The sequence below is a fragment of the Cavia porcellus genome, unplaced genomic scaffold, assembly GCF_034190915.1.
Source record: "Cavia porcellus strain 051 isolate PalLab524CR breed Dunkin Hartley unplaced genomic scaffold, mCavPor4.1 scaffold_44, whole genome shotgun sequence".
NCBI classification, from domain to species: Eukaryota; Metazoa; Chordata; class Mammalia; order Rodentia; family Caviidae; genus Cavia; species Cavia porcellus.
In genome coordinates this window covers 5,136,536-5,149,260 of record NW_026947527.1, presented here as the reverse complement: position 1 = coordinate 5,149,260, position 12,725 = coordinate 5,136,536, and positions in this window count along the sequence as shown.

Genomic DNA, 12,725 nt, shown 5'->3' with positions numbered 1-12,725 from the left:
GAATGTAATGTAACACACACCCATACAATGCGCACCACCCCGTGATGTTTTTCTCACTCCTACTAGTGAATGTAATGTAACCCACACCCATACAATGCGCACCACCCCGTGATGTTTTTCTCACTCCTACTAGTGAATGTAATGTAACACACACCCATACAATGCGCACCACCCCGCGATGTTTTTCAGAAACCTGTCCTACCTTGCCACTGCTTGTTTCCTGACCTCCCCATGCTGACCAGACCGCGATGATTTTCTCCATCCTACATTGCCACTCACTGCCTATCCTAATTCAGACCCTGCACTTCACACCACTCCGTGATGTTTTTCTCACTCCTACTAGTGAATGTAATGTAACACACACCCATACAATGCGCACCACCCCGTGATATTTTTCTCACTCCCACTAGTGAATGTAATGTAACACACACCCATACAATGCGCACCACCCCGCGATGTTTTTCAGAAACCTATCCAAAATTGCCACTGCATGTTCCCTGACCTCCCCATGCTGACCAGACCGCGATGATTTTCTCCATCCTACATTGCCACTCACTGCCTGTCCTAATTCAGACCCTGCACTTCACACCACCCCGTGATGTTTTTCTCACTCCTACTAGTGAATGTAATGTAACACACACCCATACAATGCGCACCACCCCGTGATGTTTTTCTCACTCCTACTAGTGAATGTAATGTAACACACACCCATACAATGCGAACCACCCTGCGATGTTTTTCAGAAACCTATCCTACTTTGCCACTGCATGTTACCTGAGCTCCCCATGCTGACCACCCCTCGGTGCTTTCTCCATCCTACATTGCCACTCACTGCCTATCCTAATTCAGACCCTCCGATTCACACCACCGCGTGATGTTTTTCTCCTACTAGTGAATTTAATGTAACACACACCCATACAATGCACACCACCCCGCGATATTTTTCAGAAACCTATCCTACATTGCCACTGCATGTGCCCTGACCTCCCGATGCTGACCACCCCGCGGTGCTTTTCTCCATCCTACATTGCCACTCACTGCCTATCCTAATTCAGACCCTCCGATTCACACCTCCCCGTGAGGTTTTTCTCACTCCTACTAGTGAATGTAATGTAACACACAACCATACAATGCGCACCACCCCGCGATGTTTTTCAGAAACCTATCCTACATTGCCACTGCATGTTCCCTGACCTCCCCATGCTGACCAACCAGCGGTGCTTTTCTCCATCCTACATTGCCACTCAATGCCTATCCTAATTTAGACCCTCCGAATCACACCATCCCGTGATGTTTTTCTCACTCCTACTAGTGAATGTAATGTAACACACACCCATACAATGCGCACCACCCCGTGATGTTTTTCTCACTCCTACTAGTGAATGTAATGTAACACACACCCATACAATGCGCACCAGCCCGCGATGTTTTTTAGAAACCTATCCTACATTGCCACTGCATGTTCCCTGACCGCCCCATGCTGACCACCCCGCGGTGCTTTTCTCCATCCTACATTGCCACTCACTGCCTATCCTAATTCAGACCCTCCGATTCACACCACCGCGTGATGTTTTTCTCACTCCTTCTAGTGAATGTAATGTAACACACACCCATACAATGCGCACCACCCCGTGATGTTTTTCTCACTCCTACTAGTGAATGTAATGTAACACACACCCATACAATGCGCACCACCCCGCGATGTTTTTCTCACTCCTACCAAAGAATGTAATGTAACACACACCCTTACAATGCGCACCACCCCGTGATGTTTTTCTCAATCCTACTAGTGAATGTAATGTAACACACACCCATACAATGCGCACCAGCCCGCGATGTTTTTTAGAAACCTATGCGACATTGCCACTGCATGTTCCCTGACCTCCTCATGCTGACCACCCCGCGGTGCTTTTCTCCATCCTACATTGCCACTCACTGCCTATCCTAATTCAGACCCTCCGATTCACTCCACCCCGTGATGTTTTTCTCACTCCTACTACTGAATGAAATGTAACACACACCCATAAAATGCGCACCACCCCGTGATGTTTTTCAGAAACCTATCCTACATTGCCACTGCATGTTCCCTGACTTCCCCAAGCTGACCACCCCGCGGAGCTTTTCTCCATCCTACATTGCCACTCACTGCCTATCCTAATTCAGACCCTCCGATTCACACCACCCCGTGATGTTTTTCTCACTCCTACTAGTGAATGTAATGTAACACACACCCATACAATGCGCACCACCCCGCGATGTTTTTCAGAAACCTATCCTACATTGCCACTGCATGTTCCCTGACCTCCCCATGCTGACCACCCCTCGGTGCTTTCTCCATCCTACATTGCCACTCACTGCCTATCCTAATTCAGACCCTCCGATTCACACCACCCCGTGATGTTTTTCTCACTCCTACTAGTGAATGTAATGTAACACACACCTATACAATGCCCACCACCCCGTGATGTTTTTCTCACTCCTACTAGTGAATGTAATGTAACACACACCCATACAATGCGCACCACCCCGCGATGTTTTTCAGAAACCTATCGTACATTGCCACTGCATGTTCCCTGTCCTCCCCATGCTGACCACCCCGCGGTGCTTTTCTCCATCCTACATTGCCACTCACTGCCTATCCTAATTCAGACGCTCCGATTCACACCACCGCGGGATGTTTATCTCACTCCTACTAGTGAATGTAATCTTACACACAACAATACAATGCGCAACACCCCGTGATGTATTTCTCACTCCTACTAGTGAATGTAATGTAACACACTGCCATACAATGCGCACCACCCCGTGATGTTTTTCTCCTCCTACTAGTGACTGTAATGTAACACACACCCATACAATGCGCACCACCCCGCGATGTTTTTCCCAAACCTATCCTACATTGCCCCTGCATGTTCCCTGACCTCCCATGCTGACCACCCCGCGGTGCTTTTCTCCATCCTACATTGCCACTCACTGCCTCCTAATTCAGACACTCCGATTCACACCACCCCGTGATGTTTTTCTCACTCAAACTAGTGAATGTAATGTAACACACACCCATACAATGCGCACCACCCCGTGATGTTTTTCTCACTCCTACTTGTGAATGTAATGTAACACACACCCATACAATGCGCACCACCCCGCGATGTTTTTCAGAAACCTATCCTGCATTGCCACTGCATGTTCCCTGACCTCCCCATGCTGACCACCGCGCGGTGCTTTTCTCCATCCTACATTGCCACTCACTGCCTATCCTAATTCAGACCCTCCGATTAACACCACCCCGTGATGTTTTTCTCATCCTACTAGTGAATGTAATGTAACACACACCCATACAATGCGCACCACCCCGCGATGTTTTTCAGAAACCTATCCTACATTACCACTGCATGTTCCCTGACCTCCCCAAGCTGAAGACCCCGCGGTGCTTTTCTCCATCCTACATTGCCACTCACTGCCTATCCTAATTCAGACCTCCGATTCACACCATCCCGTGATGTTTTTCTCACTTCTACTAGTGAATGTAATGTAACACACACCCATAAAATGCGCACCACTCCGCGATGTTTTTCTCACTCCTACTAGTGAATGTAATGTAAAACACACACATACAATGCGCACCACCCCGTGATGTTTTTCAGAAACCTATCCTACATTGCCACTGCATGTTCCCTGACCTAACCATGCTGACCACCCCTTGGTGCTTTTCTGTATCCTACATTGCCACTCACTGCCTATCCTAATTCAGACCCTCCGATTCACACCACCACGTGATGTTTTTCTCACTCCTACTAGTGAATGTAATGTAACACACCCATACAATGCGCACCACCCCGTGATGTTTTTCTCACTCCTACTAGTGAATGTAATGTAACACACACCCATACAATGCGCACCACCCCGCGATGTTTTTCAGAACCCTATCCTACATTGCCACTGCATGTTCCCTGACGTCCCCATGCTGACCACCCCGCGGTGCTTTTCTCCATCCTACATTGCCTCTCACTGCCTATCCTAATTCAGACCCCCGATTCACACCACCCCGTGATGTTTTTCTAACTCCTCCTAGTAAATGTAATGTAACACACACCCATACAATGCGCACCACCCCGTGATGTTTTTCTCACACCTAGTAGTGAATGTAATGTAACACACACCCATACAATGCGCATCACCCCGCGATGTTTTTCAGAAACCTATCCTACATTGCCACTGCATGTTCCCTGACCTCCCCATGCTGACCACCCCGCGGTGCTTTTCTCCATCCTACATTGCCACTCACTGCCTATTCTAATTCAGACCTTCCGATTCATCCCACACCGCGATGTTTTTCTCACTCCTACTAGTGAATGTTATGTAACACACTCCCATACAAATGCGCACCACCCCACAATGTTTTTCAGAAACCTATCCTACATTGCCACTGCATGTGCCCTGACTTCCCCAAGCTGACCACCGCGCGGTGCTTTTTTCCATCCTACATTGCCACTCACTGCCTATCCTAATTCAGACCCTCCGATTCACACCACCCCGTGATGTTTTTCTCACTCCTACTAGTGAACTTAATGTAACACACACCCATACAATGCGCACCACCCCGCGATGTTTTTCAGAAACCTATCCTACATTGCCACTGCATGTTCCCTGATCTCCCCATGCTGACCACCCCGCGGTGCTTTTCTCCATCCTACATTGCCACTCACTGCCTATCCTAATTCAGACCCTCCGATTCACACCACAGCGTGATGTTTATCTCACTCCTACTAGTGAATGTAATGTTAACACACCCATACAGTGCACACTACCCCGCGATGTTTTTCTCACTCCTACTAGTGACTGTAATGTAACACACACCCATAAAATGCGCACCACCCCCCGATGTTTTTCAGAAACCTATCCTACATTGCCACTGCATGTTCCCTGACCTCCCCATGCTGACCACCCCGCGGTGCTTTTATCCATCCTACATTGCCACTCACTGCCTATCCTAATTCAGACCTTCCGATTCACACCACCCCGTGATGTTTTTCTCACTCCTACTATTGAATGTAATGTAACATACACCCATGCAATGCGCACCACCCCGTGATGGTTTTCTCACTCCTACTAGTGAATGTAATGTAACTGACACCCAAAAATGTACACCACCCCGCGATGTTTTTCAGAAACCTATCCTACAGTGCCACTGCATGTTCCCTGACCTCCCCATGCTGACCACCCCACGGTGCTTTTCTCCATCATACATTGCCACTAACTGCCTATCCTAATTCAGACCCTCCGATTCACACCACACCGTGATGTTTTTCTCACTCCTACTAGTGAATGTAATGCAACACACACCCATACAATGCGCACCACACCGCGATGTTTTTCAGAAACCTATCCTACATTTCCACTGCATGTTCCCTGACCTCCCCATGCGGACCACCCCGCGGTACTTTTATCCATCCTACATTGCCACTCACTGCCTATACTAATTCAGACCCTCCGATTCACACCACCCCGTGATGTTTTTCTCACTCCTACTAGTGAATGTAATGTAACACACACCCATACAATTAGCACCACCCCGTGATGTTTTTCGCACTACTACAAGTGAATGTAATGTTGCACACACCCATACAATGCGCACCACCCCGCGATGTTTTTCAGAAACCTATCCTACATTGCCAATGCATGTTCCCTGACCTCCCCATGCTGACCACCCCACGGTGCTTTTCTCCATCCTACATTGCCACTCACTGCCTATCCTAATTCAGACCCTCCGATTCACACCACCCCGTGATGTTTTTCTCACTCCTACTAGTGAATGTAATGTAACACACACCCATACAATGCGCACCACCCCGTGATGACTTTCTCACTCCTACTCGTGAATGTAATGTAACACACACCCATACAATGCACACCACCCCGTGATGTTTTTCTCACTCCTACTAGTGAATGTAATGTAACAAACACCCATACAATGCGCACCACCCTGCGATGTTTTTCAGAAACCTATCCTACATTGCCACTGCATGTTCCCTGACCTCCCCATGCTGACCACTACGTGGTGCTTTTCTCCATCCTACATTGCCACTCACTGCCTATCCTAATTCAGACCATCCGATTCACACGACCCCGTGATGTTTTTTCACTCCTACCAATGAATGTAACGTAACACACACCCATAGAATGCGCACCACCCCGCGATGTTTTTCAGAAACCTATCCTACATTGCCACTGCATGTTCCATGACCTTCCCATGCTGACCACCCCGCGGTGCTTTTCTCCAACCTACATTGCCACTCACTGCCTATCCTAATTTAGACCTCCGATTCACACCACGCCGTGATGTTTTTCTCACTCCTACTTGTGAATGTAATGTAACACACACCCATACAATGCGCACCACCCCGCGATGTTTTTCAGAAACCTATCCTACATTGCCACTGCATGTTCCCTGACCTCCCCATGCTGACCACCCCGCGGTGGTTTTCTCCATCCTACATTGCCACTCACTGCCTATCCTAATTCAGACCCTCCGATTAACACCACCCCGTGATGTTTTTCTCATCCTACTAGTGAATGTAATGTAACACACACCCATACAATGCGCACCACCCAGCGATGTTTTTCAGAAACCTATCCTACATTACCACTGCATGTTCCCTGACCTCCCCAAGCTGAAGACCCCGCGGTGCTTTTCTCCATCCTACATTGCCACTCACTGCCTATTCTAATTCAGACCTCCGATTCACACCATCCCGTGATGTTTTTCTCACTTCTACTAGTGAATGTAATGTAACACACACCCATAAAATGCGCACCACTCCGCGATGTTTTTCTCACTCCTACTAGTGAATGTAATGTAAAACACACACATACAATGCGCACCACCCCGTGATGTTTTTCAGAAACCTATCCTACATTGCCACTGCATGTTCCCTGACCTAACCATGCTGACCACCCCGTGGTGCTTTTCTGTATCCTACATTGCCACTCACTGCCTATCCTAATTCAGACCCTCCGATTCACACCACCACGTGATGTTTTTCTCACTCCTACTAGTGAATGTAATGTAACACACCCATACAATGCGCACCACCCCGTGATGTTTTTCTCACTCCTACTAGTGAATGTAATGTAACACACACCCATACAATGCGCACCACCCCGCGATGTTTTTCAGAACCCTATCCTACATTGCCACTGCATGTTCCCTGACGTCCCCATGCTGACCACCCCGCGGTGCTTTTCTCCATCCTACATTGCCTCTCACTGCCTATCCTAATTCAGACCCCCGATTCACACCACCCCGTGATGTTTTTCTAACTCCTCCTAGTAAATGTAATGTAACACACACCCATACAATGCGCACCACCCCGTGATGTTTTTCTCACACCTAGTAGTGAATGTAATGTAACACACACCCATACAATGCGCATCACCCCGCGATGTTTTTCAGAAACCTATCCTACATTGCCACTGCATGTTCCCTGACCTCCCCATGCTGACCACCCCGCGGTGCTTTTCTCCATCCTACATTGCCACTCACTGCCTATTCTAATTCAGACCTTCCGATTCATCCCACCCCGCGATGTTTTTCTCACTCCTACTAGTGAATGTTATGTAACACACACCCATACAAATGCGCACCACCCCACGATGTTTTTCAGAAACCTATCCTACATTGCCACTGCATGTGCCCTGACCTCCCCAAGCTGACCACCGCGCGGTGCTTTTTTCCATCCTACATTGCCACTCACTGCCTATCGTAATTCAGACCCTCCGATTCACACCACCCCGTGATGTTTTTCTCACTCCTACTAGTGAACTTAATGTAACACACACCCATACAATGCGCACCACCCCGCGATATTTTTCAGAAACCTATCCTACATTGCCACTGCATGTTCCCTGATCTCCCCATGCTGACCACCCCGCGGTGCTTTTCTCCATCCTACATTGCCACTCACTGCCTATCCTAATTCCGACCCTCCGATTCACACTGCCCCGTGATGTTTTTCTCACTCCTACTAGTGAATGTAATGTAACACAATCCTGTACAATGCGCACCATCCCGTGATGTTTTTCTCACTCCTACTAGTGAATGTAATGTAACACACACCCATACAATGCGCACCACCCCGCGATGTTTTTCAGAAACCTATCCTAAATTGCCACTGCATGTTCCCAGACCTCCCAATGCTGACCACCCCGCGGTGCTTTTCTCCATCCTACATTGCCACTCACTGCCTATCCTAATTCAGACCCTCCGATTCACACCACCGCGTGATGTTTATCTCACTCCTACTAGTGAATGTAATGTTAACACACCCATACAATGCACACTACCCCGCGATGTTTTTCTCACTCCTACTAGTGAATGTAATGTAACACACACCCATACAATGCGCACCACCCCGTGATGGTTTTCTCACTATTACTAGTGAATGTAATGTAACACACACCCATACAATGCGCACCACCCCGTGATATTTTTCTCCTCATACTAGTGACTGTAATGTAACACACACCCATAAAATGCGCACCACCCCCCGATGTTTTTCAGAAACCTATCCTACATTGCCACTGCATGTTCCCTGACCTCCCCATGCTGACCACCCCGCGGTGCTTTTCTCCATCCTACATTGCCACTCACTGCCTATCCTAATTCAGACCGTCCGATTCACACCACCCCGTGATGTTTTTCTCACTCCTACTATTGAATGTAATGTAACATACACCCATGCAATGCGCACCACCCCGTGATGGTTTTCTCACTCCTACTAGTGAATGTAATGTAACTGACACCCAAAAATGTACACCACCCCGCGATGTTTTTCAGAAACCTATCCTACAGTGCCACTGCATGTTCCCTGACCTCCCCATGCTGACCACCCCACGGTGCTTTTCTCCATCATACATTGCCACTAACTGCCTATCCTAATTCAGACCCTCCGATTCACACCACCCCGTGATGTTTTTCTCACTCCTACTAGTGAATGTAATGTAACACACACCCATACAATGCGCACCACACTGCGATGTTTTTCAGAAACCTATCCTACATTGCCACTGCATGTTCCCTGACCTCCCCATGCGGACCACCCCGCGGTACTTTTATCCATCCTACATTGCCACTCACTGCCTATACTAATTCAGACCCTCCGATTCACACCACCCCGTGATGTTTTTTTCACTCCTACTAGTGAATGTAATGTAACACACACCCATACAATTCGCACCACCCCGTGATGTTTTTCTCACTACTACAAGTGAATGTAATGTTGCACACACCCATACAATGCGCACCACCCCGCGATGTTTTTCAGAAACCTATCCTACATTGCCAATGCATGTTCCCTGACCTCCCCATGCTGACCACCCCACGGTGCTTTTCTCCATCCTACATTGCCACTCACTGCCTATCCTAATTCAGACCCTACGATTCACACCACCCCGTGATGTTTTTCTCACTCCTACTAGTGAATGTAATGTAATACACACCCATACAATGCACACCACCCCGTGATGACTTTCTCACTCCTACTCGTGAATGTAATGTAACACACACCCATACAATGCACACCACCCCGTGATGTTTTTCTCACTCCTACTAGTGAATGTAATGTAACAAACACCCATACAATGCGCACCACCCTGCGATGTTTTTCAGAAACCTATCCTACATTGCCACTGCATGTTCCCTGACCTCCCCATGCTGACCACCCCGTGGTGCTTTTCTCCATCCTACATTGCCACTCACTGCCTATCCTAATTCAGACCATCCGATTCACACGACCCCGTGATGTTTTTTCACTCCTACCAATGAATGTAACGTAACACACACCCATAGAATGCGCACCACCCCGCGATGTTTTTCAGAAACCTATCCTACATTGCCACTGCATGTTCCATGACCTCCCCATGCTGACAACCCCGCGGTGCTTTTCTCCAACCTACATTGCCACTCACTGCCTATCCTAATTTAGACCTCCGATTCACACCACGCCGTGATGTTTTTCTCACTCCTACTTGTGAATGTAATGTAACACACACCCATACAATGCGCACCACCCCGTGATGTTTTTCTCATTCCTACTAGTGAATGTAATGTAACACACACCCATACAATGCGCACAACCCCGCGATGTTTTTCAGAAACCTATCCTGCATTGCCACTGCATGTTCCCTGACCTCCCCATGCTGACCACCCTGCGGTGCTTTTCTCCATCCTACATTGCCACTCACTGCCTATCCTAATTCAGACCCTCCGATTCACACCACCCCGTGATGTTTTTCTCACTCCTACTAGTGAATGTAATGTAACACACACCCATACAATGCGCACCACCCCGCGATGTTTTTCAGAAACATATCCTACATTGCCACTGCATGTTCCCTGACCTCCCCATTCTGACCACCTCGCGGTGCTTTTCTCTATCCTACATTGCCACTCACTGCCTATCCTAATTCAGACCCTCCGATTCACACCACCCCGTGATGTTTTTCTCACTCCTACTAGTGAATGTAATGTAACACACACCCATACAATGTGCCCCACCCCGCGATGTTTTTCAGAAACCTATCCTACATTGCCACTGCATGATCCCTGAACTCCCCATGCTGACCACCCGGTGGTGCTTTTCTCCATTCTACATTGCCACTGACTGCCTATCCTAATTCAGACCCTCCGATTCACACCACCCCGTGATGTTTTTCAGAAAACTATCCCACATTGCCACTGCATGTTCCCTGACCTCCACATGCTGACCACCCAGCGGTGCTTTTTCCATCCTACATTGCCACTCACTGCCTATCCTAATTCAGACCCTCCGAGTCACACCACCCCGTGATGTTTTTCTCACTCCTAATAGTGAATGTAATGTAACACACACCCATAAAATGCGCACCAGCCCGTGATGTTTTTCTCACTCCTACTAGTGAATGTAATGTAACACACACCCATGCAATGCGCACCACCCCTCAATGTTTTTCAGAAACCTATCCTACATTGCCACTGCATGTTCCCTGACCTCCCATGCTGACCACCCCGCGGTGCTTTTCTCCATCCTACATTGCCACTCACTGCCTATCCTAATTTAGACCCTCCGATTCACACTGCCCCGTGATGTTTTTCTCACTCCTACTAGTGAATGTAATGTAACACAATCCTATACAATGCGCACCATCCCGTGATGTTTTTCTCACTCCTACTACTGAATGTAATGTAACACACACCCATACAATGCGCACCACCCCGCGATGTTTTTAAGAAACCTATCCTACATTGCCACTGCATTTTCCCTGACCTCCCAATGCTGACCACCCCGCGGTGCTTTTCTCCATCCTACATTGCCACTCAGTGCCTATCCTAATTCAGACCCTCCGATTCACACCACCGCGTGATGTTTATTTCACTCCTACTAGTGAATGTAATGTTAACACACCCATACAATGCGCACTCCCCCGCGATGTTTTTCTCACTCCTACTAGTGAATGTAATGTAACACACACCCATACAATGCGCACCACCCCGCGATGTTTTTCAGAAAGCTATCCTACATTGCCACTGCATGTTCCCTGACTTCCCCATGCTGACCACCCCGCGGTGCTTTTCTCCATCCTACATTGCCACTCACTGCCTATCCTAATTCAGACATTCCAATTCACACCACCCCGTGATGTTTTTCTCACTATTAGTAGTGAATGTAATGTAACACACAACCATACAATGCGCACCACCACGTGATGTATTTCTCACTCCTACTAGTGAATGTAATGTAACACACACCCATACAATGCGCACCACCCCGTGATGTTTTTCTCCTCATACTAGTGACTGTAATGTAACACACACCCATAAAATGCGCACCACCCCCCGATGTTTTTCAGAAACCTATCCTACATTGCCACTGCATGTTCCCTGACCTCCCCATGCTGACCATCCCGCAGTGCTTTTCTCCATCCTACATTGCCACTCACTGCCTATCCTAATTCAGACCGTCCGATTCACACCACCCCGTGATGTTTTTCTCACTCCTACTATTGAATGTAATGTAACATACACCCATGCAATGCGCACCACCCCGTGATGGTTTTCTCACTCCTACTAGTGAATGTAATGTAACACACACCCATACAATGCGCACCACACCGCGATGTTTTTCAGAAACCTATCCTACATTGCCACTGCATGTTCCCTGACCTCCCCATGCGGACCACCCCGCGGTACTTTTATCCATCCTACATTGCCACTCACTGCCTATACTAATTCAGACCCTCCGATTCACACCACCACGTGATGTTTTTCTCACTCCTACTAGTGAATGTAATGTAACACACACCCATACAATGCGCACCACCCCGTGATGTTTTTCTCAATACTACAAGTGAATGTAATGTTACACACACCCATACAATGCGCACCACCCCGCGATGTTTTTCAGAAACCTATCCTACATTGCTAATGCATGTTCCCTGACCTCCCCATGCTGACCACCCCACGGTGCTTTTCTCCATCCTACATTGCCACTCACTGCCTATCCTAATTCAGACCCTACGATTCACACCACCCCGTGATGTTTTTCTCACTCCTACTAGTGAATGTAATGTAACACACACCCATACAATGCGCACCACGCCGTGATGACTTTATCACTCCTACTCGTGAATGTAATGTAACACACACCCATACAATGCACACCACACCGTGATGTTTTTCTCACTCCTAC